Genomic DNA, 18852 nt, shown 5'->3' with positions numbered 1-18852 from the left:
TTCTGTCTTGTCCATCATGCTATTCTCAGCCCCTAGCCTAGGGACTCAAAAATTGTAGATGCTCATAAATATTTCTTATTCGTAAATAAATATATAAATATTTATTTCATAAATATTTCTTGAGTGACAAGTAGCTATTACAGAGACATCTGTAATATTATGTAGCCAAGTGCTAAATTGGTATGATGCAGACATTTCACGCCAAGAAATTTGGGGGAGGTGATCTGAGGACCTCAATCAATGGAAAAGATGACCCAGAAGGAAACAGAGAATCACCAATAAACTATGCTTTTAGTGAAGCCAGTAGATGAAAATACATATCCATGTGTTTATCAGTTTGCTATTATTGAACTAGCTAGAATCTTTTATTTGTTCATAATTTATAGAGTTAGTATCTTTTTTCTTTGGTTTTACTTATAAATATCCTAAAGATTTTGGGTTTTGTGGGTATGTGTGCATGTGTTTTTTATTTATTTGTTTTGGCTGCGCTGGGTCTTCGCTGAGGTATGCGGGCTTCTCTAGTTGCGGCGCATGGGCTCTAGAGTGCGCAGGCTCAGTAGTTGTGGTTGCGGTATGTGGGATCTTAGTTCCCTGACCAGGAATCGAACCCGGGCCCCCTGCATTGGAAGCGTGGAGTCTTAACCACTGGACCGCTAGGGAAGTCCTATGTAGTTTTGTTTTCTTTTGTTTTTCACTGCTTTTTTGTTTTTAATCACCTCAAGCAGAGGAAAGGCATTATATCATAAATGTTTTATATTTACAGATTAAGATATGAAAATATCCTTAGGCCTGAATTATTCTCCTTTGTGCTGTACATGCTACAGAGTCTCTGAGATAAATGAGAGCTACTCATTTTGTATTTTGAAAAATAAAAACTAGAAAATTACAAAGTTAGAGGTATTCATTGCTGAATTGGAAGATTGCTATGTAAAAGAAAAGAGATCTTTCTCAAATAGATGTAATGAATAAAATGCCACTTATAAGAGGTATTATATTGCATTTAACATGAGGGAAGTTTTTCCCTCAAGCCTGATTCACAAACATCTTAATTACTTAGAACTTGATTCAGTAGAGAAACTGTCCCTCAACTCTTGGAACAGCTAATTCAGAAGGAGGAGAAATTGAGCCCTCTTATATCTTGGTAGGAGTTATTGCTTATTTCCTCTGTGAATATCCTGAGATATATTTCTATATCAGACTCTTTTTTTTTTAAGAGTCACTTTCCTTGGTAAGTAAGTAAGACCTTGGGGAATTTATTATGAAGTCGTGAAAAACTCTTGAAAACACGGGAATCTCTGAGTATGAGGCTAACAAAATCTCTGGTGACTTGAGATCAAAACATGCATAAATAAAAACAGAAGTTTAGAAAATTTTAATGGTAATATTAGCTTAACACATGTGCTTTTAAGGTTAAATACATGTTTTATTTGAGTTTAAGATTCTTGGATATAAAAGATATTAAAATAAGATTTGTTTATTACTTGATTTTTAGATCCTCAGGACTCTATATTAACACAAAAATTGAAATATTTATATATGGAACACTTCTGGGTTATCTATTTAATAATTAAAGTTTGGAACTTATTTTAATTCAGGTTATCCTTCTTCATCCTGGAGTTGACCTTTTTAGGGAATGTATATTTAAAAGACCAGTTTATATGAACTTTATATATTTTTCAAATCCACCTCACCCCAAGTTCTTAAGTTCTATCTTACATAATAAAGGGGAATATTCTGAAATATTGTAAGATGCTACTAAGTATAAGGTTCTGGCAAAGATTGTTGAGATTAATTATGTCTTTGCATTATTGAAACTGATAACTAAAGAGTTGTCTTTACGTGAATTAAAATACAGTTTGAAAGATACTGTACCCTTTCTCTTTTGAAATATTTATTTCATTGTCACTCATCTTGATGAGGCTTAAAAATAAATATTAATAATTCATTCATAAATATGTTTCACTAATATTTATTGAAGGCTGTTCTAGTAGAAGGGATAAAACAGTGAACAATAGGATGAGAAGAAATTGATATAGATTAAATGGTCTTTCCTCCATGAAAACTCATCTCGTGCCACACCCTCATATCTCTGAATCCCTACTTCCTCTGTATTTATTTTATGATGCCTACTTCACTCTGCGTTGATTTATACTCTGGCCATACACATCCACTTTCACCCTTTATAGCTTAAATGTTCCGTGAGGACTAAGGAGTGTCCAAGGATCCCTCTTTGTATTTAAGGCAGAATTTTACTCACGACTAGAACTAAATAGATATGAACTGAATTGAATTCTATTCTTAGGTTAGGAAAGAGATTTAGTGAGGTTCCACGTTGGTGCTCAATACTAGACCCTTCTTGACTGCTGAGGCAAGGGAGTGTGCTGAATGAAATCCATGGGCAATATTAAAACCTGGTCTGAGCCAGCAGTTTTCACTTTCTTATCAATCAAGGACTCTTGATCAAGGATTCTTTTATCACAGATCTTTAGGATGTGAATACATCCACTTTAGGGAAAGCAAAATCTAAGAAACTGCCCAGCCTTCCAGGAGTTTATTATCAAGTAGGTGGAGGTGGGGGAGGAGAAGTCCATGTGGGAGAAGAAATGGAGGGGTGCAAACCACAGAGGAGGGTGAGAGGGTAGCCTGTTGGAAAGTCCAGGAAAGAGGGAGATCCAAAGGCAGGACTTTATCATTTGGGAGGGAGACTGACAAGAGCAGGTGTGGTACCGCCCCAGAGACTCAGCATCACAAGGAAGGTTAGAGCAATGGCTCCCTTCAGGGAGATAAGGCAGTGGCCATTCTAAGACCTTGAGACCAAGGTCAAAGCCCGAACTGCAACAAGGGTGATAATGCTGAGTCTCCAGATTGCTGGGGGTGGAGAGGGACATTACTTAACACCTGCTTCCAAAGGTGGGGATCAGTCCTCCTAGAAAATGAGCCAGGCCTGAGCACTAGGGCTTGGTTTATGGCCTCCACCCCAGGGAACAGAGGGCTGCTCAGCAGGGAACGTGGCAAAGCCTGACACATTTTGCATTTGTCTTCCTTGTGTTTTTCTCAACATAAGATCTGATGAAACCTCTATGTTGTGGACTTGGGAGGGAACTTGCAAAGGGCTGGGCACCTGAAATTGGTTGGAAACGGCATGGCATTCCATAACGCAGGAGGGAATTGGTCACTTTCTCTCTTATAGGAGTGGCAGGAAAAAGGAAAAAATACAAATATTTTGGAAGTGAGGGAATGGGGAATAGGAATGAAAGGGAGAAAGGTACAAAGGGGAGGAGGACAGCTGTTCATTTTATATCCTGTGGTCATTGTCCATCTGCCGTAAACTGAAAGAAGTCACCTAATGAGGTTTGGGAATTTCAGCCAAGGAAGTGACTAAGGAGCAAAATATTAAGTACAATAAATCACATACTGTCACGTTTATTCAGAAGGAAAGGCTTGCAGATCTAATAGCCTGTTTGCTAATAAAGTCAGTCAAAACAAAAGTTATTACTAGTAGCCTCATTTAAAAAATAAATATAAAACATAAGGGGAAGAACAGTTGCTTTTAAAACCTGGCTCTTTTTCTATATTTTATGAGAGAGGTTTTTTGAGTTTCATTCAAGGTAGCGTGTTTTTAGCATATGTATGGCATAAATATAGAATATTTGTGAGGATTTTTTTACTGTTACTTTATTTGACCTCTCTTAATCCTTAATATCAGTTTTTAGTAGATGCTTAAGATGGAAATTTTACTTTCATATAATGGTCCTTTTTACAGCACTATCCTTGAAATATGTTTCTTCATTTAAAAATATGCTAAATTCCCCCCAAAGGTATTTTTTTGGTGGGCAAAACAGATTTATAGACATAAATTCTGGATTTTCATATTCAAATAATTGCTTAATTGATCTTTTGGGGCAGCCGTAGATTTTGGACATGTTGATTTCTCTAAACCGACAATTTCTATTAATAAAATACTGATTTATCTCAACTTCGGTCATCATATTTTACCAAAATTGAATTCACTTGCTCTTGACAGATCCAAGAGTAATTCGAGAATTTCCTCTTGTGTGGAATGGAACTGTTCTTAATTAAAGTAATATCTGTGGGCTCCTTTCACTCACAATTCCCATCCCTGTCATTTGGGACTGAGAAGCCCCAGGATGCAGTCCTGCCTGGGCTGCCACAAAGCATTATCCGATACAGTAACCATTTTTCCCTTCCCTGCCTCTTACCCACAAATCAGACTGCTTCCCCTTTGGCTACGGTCTCTGAACTTTATCAAGGCATGAGCTGCTGTCTCTGTGCAGGCACAGGCCAGGCGAATTGAGCCTGTATTTTATGAGAGCCTGAAGCAGTGCTGCATGGCAGGATATGTGGGCAGGGTTAGAGATGGGAACAGCAGCTACTAGAATGCCTCAGAGGAGCCAGGGAGACTGGTGCTCAGCCAAGAACAGCATCCAAGTACTCTGTGGATACCTGAGGTACATGAGGGTAATAAGTAACCAAAACAACTGGCTTCAAAGGGTACACCAGGCAAGAAGCTAACTCACAGCTAGAGGACAAACTTGCTTACAGTTTTTACAAAATTTATGAACTAATGAAACAGATTTATACAGATGTGCCACATTACAAAATAGTATGAACAGGTACATAAAATCTTATCAAGTTTAGGTTTTTCTACTAGGAGAGGAATAAAACAAACATGAAAACTAAGAAATGTATAAAACTGGTTATCCTGGAAATTACAGCATTATCTGCTTAAAACCGGCAGTCGCAGTTTAGGTCCCGTGCATTAGGTAGTACTTCTAGACTGGCCATATTACAAAGATTTTGCTCTACTTATGGTAGGTTGTTTTGATGTCACGGGCTGAGAGAGCTAACGCCCTTAGGATTTTTCTGGCCGACTTGGTAATGAAGGAAATAAAAACCTAAGTATAGTATAATCATTGTTCTACATCATTGTTGTTACTGGAAAATAACCATGCACAGCTGCCTCCAGTGAAATATTTGAGCAGAAGTTTTTGAAACTATCAAAATATTGATCATCTGTATAATAATGGTCCATGACTTGCTTGTGGCAGAATTACTTAGAAGAAGAAGAATTGCCTGGTGGCAAATAAGCTTTTACTGTGTTTCTCAGTGCTTTTGGTTACAATGAGCCTTTTCTCCGTAGTGAGTAGTACTGTCCTTAAAAATCTCTCTGGGGGAAAAAAACATAGATAATTGCCAGAACTGCTTATTATACCAATATCTTCATGTTGCTCATCACATTTTTCACTATATAGAATGAGGCAAGTCCCTTTGTTGAATGCCTTAGCCTACAGTAACATGTAACATCCCCTGGGAGGGACAGTGTCTGGCTTTTAAAAGCTTCTCTAAAAGTTCCCCATTCATCTCTTTCTCTCTTTCCATTCACTACAACCTCTAGTTAATGGCCCTGTCCTCCATTTATCTACCTTGAAAAGATGAAAGGATGTGTTGATTCTGCTAAGATTTGCTCCAGTCCTAGCAGGGAGTTCTAAGTAGCCTGATTACATCGATTTCATCACTTTATGATCTTTCTATATCAAATGCTGTTGTTTACATGCAGCTCTGGGCATCCTGCTTGTCTCTGAGGTCTGAGTTTTGAGGAATGGCAGCAGAAGCACTTGGGTTGCAAGAATCCTCAACAGGGCTCTGTCCAGACACTCCTCGAGCCTTCAGTATTTATGGGTCCCGCTCCACTATCTAGAGGCATGATTTCTGACAGTGCTTTTCCCCATCTATAAATTCTGCGAGATCACTTCTCTCCTTCTGTGGCCCTGTGCCACATTTAAAAAGGCAGCTTGTTTTTCAGGCAGAGCTTTGAGGAAAGAACCTGCTCCCAGCAACCACTACCGAACCCCCAAGAGGCAGTAGCTCTTCTATTGTTTCTGTTCTGATTTACTTTGAAAAGTCTGGGGCTTTGTGAGGAAGGGCATAACCAAATAAGAATAAAACTACCCTGGGCTTGGGAGACTCAAACCAATTGATTTATCCCTTTACTATAAAAGTAAAAAGAAATAAAGAAATAGAGAGGGCTACTGGAGACACAGGCTCACAATTCCTAATCTCTAATTCCATATTACAATACAAAAACTCTCGGAAAACCCACAAACCTTTTTTTTTAAATATTTATGTGATGGCAAAGCCTCCCATGACCTGAATTCATTTGGCATCTAGACCTGACTTGAAATGATTTAAGGCTATTTATAATCTTTATTTATACTACTTATGTGAATCTTCATGTATTTCACTGTAGAAATATTAATATGTTTCATTATAGGGTATTGCCTCAGACCTTGCTGGGGATGTTGCATAACATATGGTATATTTACCATGTTACCTTTCTGAAATCTGTAAATTAAGTAAATAAGTAAGTAATTTGGATCCTGAAGTTTATCTTACCTTAAGGGTTTATGGACTTGTATGACTGTTGATTTGAGAAAGGGAGTAACTCTTGAATTCTTAATAGAATAAATGACTAATATATCTATTTTTTAAGTAGTCTTGATTTTATACTAAGTCAAGCTATTTTTTTTTTTTTTTTTTGAGGTAGGCGGGCCTCTCACTGTTGTGGCCTCTCCCCAGGCTCAGCGGCCATGGCTCACGGGCCCAGCCGCTCCGTGGCATGTGAGATCTTCCCAGACCGGTGCACGAACCCGTGTCCCCTGCATCGGCAGGCGGACTCTCAACCACTGCGCCACCAGGGAAGCCCCAAGCTATTTTTTAAGTTGTTTATTTTTATGGCAACCACCCAAGAGAGATGAGAGGAAAGGAAGAAGTTTATTTGTGAATTTTGGGAAATTTGCTGACTCTAGGAAGTTCCCTAGCATCTCCTCTGGGCGTGTACATTATGGTTAATGGGCTACTGCACAATGAACAGGTTTTCACTGTGCTTAATATGGGCTTCATTGATTAGCACATAATTGGTACTTGTTCATGTTCTTGTGTATTCTTGGCATTATAAACTCTAACAGCCCTTTAAGAGCCTCTCGGCCAGCACTGCACAGAAACACTCCACTTAGTAAGTCCTGGAAGGTACAGGTTCTCACTGGCTTTTGTTGAGCTCTTGAGGTTCACTCAGGTGGTCTCCAACACAGTCCAAAAATGAATGGCATGTTTCTTATGTAAGCAAACAATTACTTACAAGTCATTTCATCCATCCTAATCTAGTTGTAATGTGATAGTTTCCTTTTAAGAATATTTTAAGTGAGCCAGATCTGCCTGAAGTAATAGAGAAGGAAAATAATTTCAAGAATCATATCTTCTCATTCTCTTTTTATTGTTGTCCTGCATTACAATACATTTGTCACTGGAATGTGCCATGTTAAGCAAAGTGGAAAGTGAACCATGTAATCTGGACCTTGGTGCTCCCATGTGAGTTAAGACATTCGTGAAATGTGCAGGAACACGCTTCAGGGCATGCTCTGTATAGGGGTGGGTCTAGGTTTTGTGGGTCCATGTTTGAACCTTACACAATTTGGGTGAGGGCTAGGTTGTCTTTAAGGAAAAGAATACAAAATTACACATTCAAAATTAGGTACAAATGTGAATATTTATTTAGAATGAGAAAAGAAATCACAACAAATTACAAATCTTTAGAAGTTGACAATACCACAAGCATCACAAAATCCAAAAATATAACATAACGTCTTTGTTAACTACCTGAAATACTCTTTTCTTACAACTTTTGAGTGCATATTCTTAAACTGCCTCTGCATATGACAATTCTATAATATTTTTATTTAGAGACTAGAAAAATAATTCTGCCTCTAGCTTGGTGGATCAGAGTTTTTTTTTTTTTTTCATTTATTTAACATCTTACCTTCACAATTCCTTACTGATATATCATGTATGTTTTTAGGATCATTAACAAATTGTAAAAATCTCTTGTCTTAATTTCTTTCATGTATGAACTACAAGACTGCAGGGCATTTTGACTTCTCTTGCACAGTGACCAATCTTAGCAACTCTGAATTGATGTCACTCACTGAACAGTTTATTACCACTGTTCTTGAGTCATGATGACATAGGTACTTCATCACAGTGGGTGGTAGGCATGTTCCTAGAAGCTCTTTTTACGCTGATGATGACTGCACTATGGAATAGAAGTGACCTGCATAACTATGTAACTATCACACACACATAACATATCTCCGACTCAACCTCCCCTTAACTGGATCCCAAAAGCCGCCATGGCCACTCCAACGCCATCTGGCATGAGGGTAACATGGTAAGGCAGTAGTCAAGAAAGGAGGCAGCAGTCTCAATCGGTCGCAAATGTTATAAAACATGGTCATGTGAACACATTGCTAGAGTTCCTCCCAGGGCCTTGGAAGGTGCTCATCCAAGTGCAGAGCCCTGAAGCTTAAGCTTCATGAGCTTCATGGTAAATTCACTTCTGTCTACCCTGTCCACTGTCTACACTAACATGTTAGAATTGAGCTTTATATTTATAGATGTTATACTGATAAAGATGTGTTTACATTCTTATAATAAACTTATTGTCATTTTCACACTTCTTTCATGGGAAAGCCTCAACTTCCCTTCCAAATACCAATCACATCCTATCACCTTCCCTTTATTTAATATTCTTTTACTTTTGCCTATCTCAGTAGTCATATGTAGGAATCATGGAGCTTTCTATACACTGCTCCACCTAGTATTCCGATTCCCTGTAAATAATAGTCATTAATGCAAAATAAGAAAAAAATTTTTTCAATGTAGATATTTTAAGCCATGTATTTTTTCATTGAGAATATTTCCATGTCTTTGTGACTCATTTTTGTTGATAAACAACTTTTGTTGTTGATATAAATGGGGAAGGGGAAAGAGCACTGGATTGGGAGTCGGGCCATATCGTCCTTTCTCTGCCAAGTGGCCTTGTCGTGTAACCTTGGGGAAGTGGTGGAGCCTGTGTGAACCCCTGACAACTTGTTTGCAAAGTGAGAGTGTACACCTTCATGATCTCTTAAATGTCTTCCCACTGTAGTCCTAAATCCTAGAACTGGGTGATAAGAATGAACTATGAGTTAACCAGGAAAACATTTTGTCTGAAAATATGGTAATGATGTTGTCTGTTTTAGTTCAGGGGGGCCCCACAAGAAATATCACAGTAGTTGCCTTTGATACCTTTATTCATCCACTTGTAGCTAATTTATACTTGTAGCCTGTTGTGCCATCAGAGAAAGATATTAAGTAGAGGAACAGAAAAGCAGCATCAGCCAAACCATGCAGTGTTGTTACCCTAACAATTCTCAGCATCGGAGAACAAATGTGCTGCCCCTCTAGCTTTCCCAGAAGAGTGACAGTCTCTGTGCTGGTGGACAGAGGCTATAAATCACCTCCATTTCCTTATCCTGCTGAAAAGAAATGCTACAAAAGAGCCAGTAACAACAACAATAATAATAATGGTATTATTGCATTTCCAAAAGACTTTCTTCCTAGAGTTTAAAGTGCTTCCTAAATTGCATTCATTCATTCATTCGTTTGTTCATTCAACAACTATTCACTGAGCTCCTATTCTGTGTGAAGTAGCTCTCAAGGCACTGGGGAGACAGGATTCACAAATCAAAATCTTTGCTCTGATAGGGCTGACATGCTGATGAATATCAAACAAATGAATGTCAGGGAATAATGAATGCAATGAAGAAAATTAATCAGGGGTCAGCAAATGAGGAGTAGCATTTTGTTGGAGGCAGCCAGGGGGCAGCCACTGAGGATGTAACCATTGATCAAAGGCTTGAATTGTGTCGGAGACATAGCCCAGCAGAAGGAACGGCCAACATAACAGGCATGTGGACTGCTAACGGGTCACCACACAGCTTATGTAAATGTCAGTTCTAAATGATATTTTACTTCTTAAGTGGGAAAGGCTATTCAAAGTGTATACATTTCCTCGTTTTTCCTGAATGACAGCCAAAGTCAAGAGAAGTGGGACTGAATCACGAGAAAATAACTAGGCTTCTGAGTACCTCAGAAATAAGAAATATTTTAAATAATTGGTTGACTCATTGATTGATTGATTGACTGTTAGATTGATCATCTTGGCCTGACTCCCTATAAAAAAAGTGGAAAGTTACTTATCTATTGTTTTCTAAATTATACTAGGGATGATACTGTTTAAATAGAACCGGGGGTAAAAGTTGATACCAATTTTAGTTACAATTTTATTTTATTTTATTTATTTATTTATTTATTTTTGCTGTACGTGGGCCTCTCACTGTTGCAACCTCTCCAGTTGTGGAGCACAGGCTCCGGACGCGCAGGCTCAGCGGCCATGGCTCACGGCCCCAGCCGCTCCGCGGCATGTGGGATCTTCCCAGACCAGGGCATGAACCCACGTCCCCTGCATCGGCAGGCGGACTCTCAACAACTGTGCCACCAGGGAACCCCTAGTTGCAATTTTAAATTGAATAGGTGGTTCAAAGATCAAACTGAGATTACAAAAAAAATATTTCTTAGAATCATCGTGATGAGTCTCTCTAACAGTAAAAGGAAGCAACCTTTTAGAAATAAGCTTTACCATTCTTCTTATTTCTTTATTTTTAAATAAGAAGTACTAGGCACTGTTTTACATTTGTAAATATTAATTGTTTCCTTATAGTAAAATGATTATTTCAGAAACAGATTTACAAGATATTATGGAATGTGTTATTTAGGATACAAATGTGGATTATACTGTTATCTTAAATTTAATCCTGATTGTAATATATCAGGTTAATGCTTTCCACATAATTAAAATTTTCTGAGTTGGGAGGTGTTAGGATTTACTTCTTTGGAATACAACTATTCTTTAAAATCTCTTTTAAATGCCTTTCTATAGATTTTTAAAGCAAATGACAAAAAAATGCTCTTTACAATACCTTTTGTGTTTGTTCTGAGTGCCCAGATAGGAGGTTATCACACTGATCTGGGTGAGAGATGGTCTCAGGAGGTGGTGGTGAAGGTAAAATAAAGGCATAGATTCAGTAAATTTGCAGGAGGAGGGTCTGCAGATTTGGGTGACCGGCTATGGGGGCAGGGAAAGGAGGGGAATGGGCAGGGAACCTGCAGAGAAAGTGATGCCCAATTAAACCTGATATTGAGGCTAGAGGTGGTTCAGTCCTTTAGGTTTTACCCAAAAAAGGACCATCTGGCTCAAGTCAGGAGCCTGAGTAGAAGCACAAAAGCCTGTCCCAACATGTTCTGACCATGTGAAAATGAAGCACTGTTTGTCTGTTTTTTTAAAAGTGTGCTTTATGCACCAGAAGGAGTATAGTGAAGTAGTTGAAGGCATGGGTTCTGGTCTACCCAATTCTGAATCCCATTTGGGTCTAGAGTAAATCGCTTAACCTCTCTTTGCCTCTGTGCCCTTACCTATAAAGTGGACATGCACAGAGTAGTACCTCTCTGCTCATAGAAACCTTAATTGTTCTCTTGAGTTACTAGAATTTTCTTTTCTTTGTGGATACTACTAAAACTTTGATCAGATTTTCTGTTTTCTTTGGATGCTAGGAACTGCAAAATCAAATTTCCACTCTAGCAATTGTAAAGACCTTATAAAGTATATTTCATTATACTGATCTCAAAGGGCCTTCTTTTTCTTATCAAGTAGACAACTTTCTTCCCCTCTAACACATTTACAGTGATGCTAACAAACAGGTAGATTACTCATTTGGGTCTCAGTTTTCATCTCCAGGTTGAACTTACAGCGTTTCCATTAAAGAGCTGGAAAATAGCCCCAAACGAAAGAATCGATGGGGGGAAAAATGTGCCATAAGTTCTTTGATGAGCAGTAATTCAACTTAATATTTAGCCCATAAACAAATATTTCCTCCTTTTTCTGGGATAAATGAATTTATGAAATGAAACAAAAATACTGAATCATACCTGAAATCTCTTAACGTGGACCAAGATTTGTTTTCTGGGCACTTTTAATGCGTTAATGCCTTAATCTTCACAACAGTTCTGTGAAGTGATTGCTATTATTATTCACATTTGACAAATGTAGAAACTAGACACAGAAAAGATAAGTGACTTGTCCAAGGTCATACAGCTAAAAAGTGTCAGAGCCCAGATTGCAAACCTGGCAGCCTGCCCCCACCATTCACTCTCCTAACCCCTACACATACTTTCTCTCTGGAAGATAACTTATATCAAAGGGAATTTCACTCTAAAAACTGAAGTTTAAAAAAGTATATAGAATTATCAGTAATACTAACAAGCGTTGAATTTATTACCATATAGAATTCCTTCATATGAGAAAAATTAAATAAGATCTATTTAAGGCTATGTGATGATAAGGTTATATGATGATAAGATGTACCTATCATCAAAGATTTTATAACATTACAATTTAGAGTAACATTTTTCTATAAGGTTACAATTTTATTAGGTTTCTTCCTAGACGTAAAAGTGGGGTTTCTCCCTTAGAACAGTGTGTTAATCTAGTTAAATATTCAAACAGACACAAAATAAATCAACTTGATAGGACAAGATAATGTCTTACTATTAAGAAGACATTACATTTGAGAAACTTTCTTTTTTTTTTAATGCAGTAGAAAATGATTCCTGATGGAGAGGTCAGAACATGTGCCTTGGGGATGATATTCTATGTGGCTTTTGAGTACTTTGTATGACTTTGCAAATTGCTTATTTTTAATTATGCTGGGCCATTATAATATGACTTTACTAATAAGTAAAATAATTCATCTGGCTATCATTATTCCTCACATTACTTTATCTAGCTGATAAAAAATGTACCATAATTACTCATGTAATCTGTCTCTGATATTTTTATTCTAAAAGCAGACTGGATTATGTAACCATCTAAGTCATCTAAGGGCAGTTTCTAATTAACATGGGGGAATTATTGCCCTGTTGACTATATAACAGTACCAAAGTTAATCTGTGGTAAGGATACATACAGTCCAGATATTCTACAGCACGGCTCTCAGATGCCTTTTCACTTTGACCCAATTCAGGCAAATCGATAGTCCTTAAGTCCCATCGATCTACGGTTATAGTTCCCTTTTCTAGTATAAATATAACACAGTAAAAACAAAGATATGGAGAAATTAAAATAAGCAAATTACAGCAAACTTATTTGTGATCCAGCCAGAGTTTATTGAGCTTCTGTCGTGCACCAGGCACTAGTCTGGGTACCAAGGACACAAGTAGTAAACAAGACAGACACGCCTTCAATGGAGCTTGCATTCTAACAGGAGATGGACAATGAGCAAGTAAACAAGTAAATAAACAAGGTAAATTTAGATAGTGATAAGTACTATGAATAACTTAAAATGGAGTGATAAGATGGAGGATGATTGGACACTGGGGGATGGAGTTCTTTAGATTGAATGCGCAGGGAAGGCTTCTTTGAGGAGGTGATGTTTGCACAGAACCCCAAGAGAGAAGATGGACCCAGCCAAGGGGTGGTCTGTGGGGAAAGATATGAATGGAATGAGGAGAGAAAAGAGTATGAGGAAATTGACATAATCAGTGTAGTTGTAGGCAGAGAGAAGGGGCATGGAAGCCCTGAGATGGAGTGTCTGGAGCACAGTAAACGAGAAGAGTGGTACAAGGGAAGCTCTAAGTCACGGAGGGAGCTCAACCTTTTATTCCTAGTGGGCTGAGAAGCCTTGAGAGGGTGTTAAGCCAGGAATGAATGGCATGATCGCTAAAACAATTTAAAAGATCCCTCTGTTTTTGAAAGGCCTCTTACTGCTGTGTGGAGAATGGATTACAGGAGGATAAAAAAGGGAGTAAGAAAACCTCCGAGACATGACCCTGACTTGACTAAGGTGGTAGCGGTAGAGAGGACTAGAAGCTGAACAATATTTTGGAGTCAGAACTCCCAGGCTGATGGGTTGGAAGTGGGCAATGAAGCAAAGGGAGGAACCAAAGATGACACCTAGTGCTTTGTTTGAGCATCTAGGGTGGTGTCATTTGAAATGAAAAGGGTATCCTAGATATTTGGGGGGTGGAAAACCAATAATTCTAATTTTGACTTAAAGAGTCTGAGTTGTCCATTAGAGATGGTGAGTAGCAGTTGGATCTGTAAGTGTGGATCTCATGGAAAATATAATTCTGGGTATTGTCTGTTATAGATATTATTTAAAGCTTCAAAGTAAAAGGAGGCAATGTAGATAAGAGAAGAGAAAGCTACCAAAACAATTTGAGATCAAGGAGGAAAAGGACAACAAAGGAGACTGAGAGGCGGCAGTCAGTGAAGCAGGAGAAAAATCAAGAAGGTGGTAGAAGATAGAAGAAAGTATCCAAGATAAAAAGGAGGGATGCACTGTGACAAATCCTACTGACAAGTTACACAACCTGAATATGAGGAAATGATCTGTTGATTTGGCAACACAGACTCCCCAGACACCTAACCAAGAGCAGTTTCAGGGTGGAAGGGAAAGGGAATCGGAGGATGTGACAAAGTGGAGGCAATCACTGGACAGCCCTTCTGAGAAATCTTGCTATAAAGGGAAACAAAAATAGGATTGGAAGGAACAGAAGTTAGGGGTGTGACATCAAACAAAACTTTTTTAAGATGGGAGATGCTTTGTATGTTTCTATGATGTTTGCATGACAATAGGAATGATCCAGGAAACTCATTGGCAGAAATTGGTGATACAAGAGAAAGAAGGGAAATCTTAAAGAACAAGAGAAGATGGGATCTAGACCACATGAGAAGGTTCACCATTGGTAAGAACAGAAACACGGGCTTCCCTGGTGGCGCAGTGGTTGGGAGTCCGCCTGCCGATGCAGGGGACACGGGCTCGTGCCCCGGTCCGGGAGGATCCCACATGCCGCGGAGCAGCTGGGCCCGTGAGCCATGGCCGCTGAGCCTGCGCGTCTGGAGCCTGTGCTCTGCAACGGGAGAGGCCACAGCAGTGAGAGGCCCGGGTACCGCAAAAAAAAAAAAAAGAACAGAAACACTTCATCCACTATAACAGGAGGAAGGCAGAAAACACTGGTGCAGTGGTTGAGAAGACGAGGGCATTACTGTCTGGGTCTCTGTTTTTCTTAGCTATACATGGTGCATTCTTAACCTAATAAGAATGAACTTAGACATATGATTGTATGTTAAAATTCCAAAAATTTTAAAAATAACCCAGTATTTTTATACATAATTTGATAATGCAGAGCCAGTTATTAAAATAGCATAAATTCATAGGCACAAATTCAATAGCACAATTCAGGACATCATCAATGAAAGGTGGTTTTGTTGCAAGATAGTTTCAAGGCATTATGTAGATATCTGCTTTAGCAGAGAAGTAGAGATGGCTTGTAGTTATATTGCAATGCATATATGTCTTAAGCCATAGGACAAACTGTAAGCCAATAATAGGCCAGAAATGCTGCTGGAAAAAGTATCCATCATTATGTACTGTGGGGTTGACTAAATAATCAATAATAATGTAAATGACAGTTACAGTAAATTGATGTAGGTTTATCTTTGTCATTTATCAATTTATTTGTCAATTTAAAATCAAGAACTGACAACCAAGACCAACTGGAAACAACATTCATGAGGTACCTTTAACACAAAATATCCTGTCCTCCCCCAAACTGGGGATATTGCAGTAATCCTGGTGTTTGTAGCTCTACACTGGAGCCAGATATCCTAGACTGTTAGATGGGGGTCCTCAGTAAGTTCTAGAAGTTCATCAGTTTTATCTATGAGTATCAAACTTTAGGAACCCTTAACCACTTTGTAGGCTACTTGTATCCTTGATGTGGGTAAAAATGAAAATATATGGAATTTCCTCATTTGTCGGTAAGAACCAAAGAAAGAGTTTGAATTTTTAGACCTGGTTAAGTTCATCATGGTTCTCAGGCCATACTTTTATAACCATGGTTCTAAATTATCTTCCCTCCTTCAGCAATTGTTTAAATCCTTGCAAAATTACTACTTTAGAGTGAAGGATTACAATTACATTGGAAGTGATCTGAAGGAGAGAAAATGGATCTGCAAGTGAGAGGATATTTTGCATTTTTTGCTTGGGTTTGTCTTTCCTTTCTGGTTTTAAATATCAGCTCTGGCAATTAAAGATCTTCGATTTAAGAGGGGAAAGAAAGAAGTACCTGTTGTAGGTGGCACCTGCTCATTATTGTCTCGTCACTGCATCCGAGGTGCTTTGAGGTATGTGATAGCTGTGCACCACCGGATCTGGGAGCAGGGAGTTGGGGGTGGCGTTAGGCACCTGGGCACGTGGACGTAAATTAACTCTTTCCTCCCTTTATCACAGACAGAGTCAAGCAACCGTTGTCAACCTGGGCAAGGGGAAATCTTATTCTGTGGACAGAAGTCTATGTGACAGTGGGGCTGCAATTCAGAAGGGCTTATGTGAAGAAGAAATTCACCCTGTCTATGTGGAACAGCTGTATTAGGAGTGGGCATGGAGAATCATTTATTCACTGGCTTGGCACCATTTGGGATGGTAGTGTTTTTTTTGTTTTTTTTTTTTTTGCGGTACGCGGGCCCCTCACTGTCGTGGCCTCTCCCGTTGCGGAGCACAGGCTCCAGACGCGCAGGCTCAGCGGCCATGGCTCACAGGCCCAGCCGCTCCACGGCACGTGGGATCCTCCCGGACCGGGGCACGAACCCAGGTCCCCTGCATCGGCAGGCGGACTCTCAACCACCGCGCCACCTGGGAAGCCCTGGGATGGTAGTTTGATGGGAAGTGGTCCCAGAGGGAGGCAGCTATCCAAAGCCGACTGGTTCTCTAGGGTGGCGCTTCTTCCAGGAGGGGAAGTTCCCTTGGCATGGGAAGTACCTCTCCTCTGGCTGTCCATTCATACTGCACACCTCAGTCCTGGTCTTCTAGTTGTCCACTCCTTCGTTGGGAGTCCCTGTGGCTTTTGAGCTATCTTTTCACATGGGAACTCTGGGCTAGTTCTGTTTCCAGGGTACACATTTGGTCTCTAGAAACTGTGCACCTTTATCTCACTGGGGTAGAAGTACTGCTTTCTCCTGAAGGGACTGAAAAATTGTTGAAGGATTATAAGCAGGGAGGTAACAATTCAGTTCACTTGTAGAAGAGCACTGGCAAGAGTGGGGCTGGGTGAGGACATGTAAGGCTGAAGACAGGGAGACCAGATAATCATTATTAAAAAGTTTTGGCAAGAGCTACTGAGAGTCCATTGACAATAGTGAGGAGGCGGTGAGTTCAGAAGATATTAATAGTTTAGGTACAAAAGAGTTTAATGGGGCTTCCCTGGTGGCGCAGTGGTTGCGAGTCCGCCTGCTGATGCAGGGGACACGGGTTCGGGCCCCGGTCTGGGAGGATCCCACATGCCGCAGAGCGGCTGGGCCCGTGATCCATGGCCGCTGAGCCTGCGTGTCCGAAGCCTGTGCTCCGCAACGGGAGAGGCCACGGCAGTGAGAGGCCCGCATACAGCAAAAAAAAAAAAAAAAAAAAAAAAAAAAAGAGTTTAATGACTAAGGAAAAGTGAGTCACCGGCCAGGTGCCTTTTTTGTTTTATGGGTGCATAGTAAACTTATTCTCGCAACACTGAGATGGTAACATAAGAAAATAGACAGGAAAGGGGTCATATTGGTCATCAGGGTCATATTTAGACACATTTTTATTTTCATGTTTATCAGCTTTCCTTCTCTTTTTTCAATTTGTAAATAATTTCCACTGAATTGCTTCTGTAAGGAACATTTTTTGGTTATCATTTGTTCTATCCTTTCCTTTTTTGGGATTCACCTTATACATTTGCTTTTAAGTACTTATAGTGTATAAAACACAAAGAAAGCACATAAATACCATTTACATTCTTTAGGCTAGTTTGAACTGTCTTTTGAAAAAACAGATTGTCTGCCAGACCTCATATTTCTTTGTGTTGAAGTTTGTCTCACATAATCCTGGCTGTTTCCATTTCCGGCGCCACAGTTTGATATTTATTTTAAGCAGCTGCTTAAGAAAGGTGGAACTTAGCAATGATCAAAATGGCATAAAGTAGGTTTCTGTTTGAGCTCAGGGTTGCTGTGTAACTTTCCTTTCAGTAGCCTTCTCTCATGCTTTTTCATCTACATTTTAGCTGTGCGAATAAATCTAGGAAAACTGCTGTTTGGCCTTTTTAGCACACTGCCAGCTTTGGCAATTGCACACTAACTGGTGTTGTACTAAACACCACTGAAATAAAATAAATGAGTTTGATTAAAGCTTGGAACTCCTGAGTACTACAAATGTAAAAACCATCAACAGATGCCATTTGCTGAAACCAAGGCTCCTCTAGCAGATGGATGAAAGTTAAAAATAAATTGCGCTATTTCTTTTTATTTTGGTTCATTTGTTTTTAATATAGTATAAAAAACCCTGCTATTGAGTTACAATAAACTCCTGGCTTATGTTTCATGGCTGGTTTCGGAATCTATGAAGATCTTTGATATTACAGTCAAATTGTGCTTTCCTGTATATATTCATTGAACATGTAAAAACAAATTCTTATCAGAGTTTTAAAACTTTCTTTGGTAGTCATATCTCCAGTATTGAAAATAATAGTGAAAAACAATGACCAGATATCCACAATGGGACATAATGTCTCTCTTTTAAATCTTTAGTGTTGGGCTGTAGTAGAATAATATCAATCATATCTCTAATAGCTCTCATTCATTTAGTACTTGAATTTACAGTATTTTAGTTTCTCACATACTGCCTCATCATTTAAATAACACACACACAGAAGAAGAATGCTGTTTTTATTCTTCATACAACTGAATGACTTACATGCCATTAAATGAAATCATTTATTATTAACTTGTAAGATCTATATTAATCATTCTATAATATTTAGATATTTCTTGGCATAGAACTGAATGCTTATATTGTAATTTAATTTAGAAGTTCA

General features: G+C 38.9%; 1 protein-coding gene across 1 annotated transcript in view; it reads left to right on the top strand.

Annotated features, from left to right (window-relative positions):
* Window positions 1-18852, top strand: part of RELN (reelin) — a gene marked incomplete at both ends in the record, with an annotated part of 529938 nt that overhangs the window by 284416 nt on the left and 226670 nt on the right. The window lies entirely within an intron of this gene.

Source organism: Hyperoodon ampullatus (assembly GCF_949752795.1).
Source record: "Hyperoodon ampullatus genome assembly, chromosome: 9".
Classification (NCBI taxonomy): Eukaryota; Metazoa; Chordata; class Mammalia; order Artiodactyla; family Ziphiidae; genus Hyperoodon; species Hyperoodon ampullatus.
The sequence above is the reverse complement of the archived record's forward strand: the minus strand, read 5'-3'. Positions and strand labels throughout refer to the sequence as shown.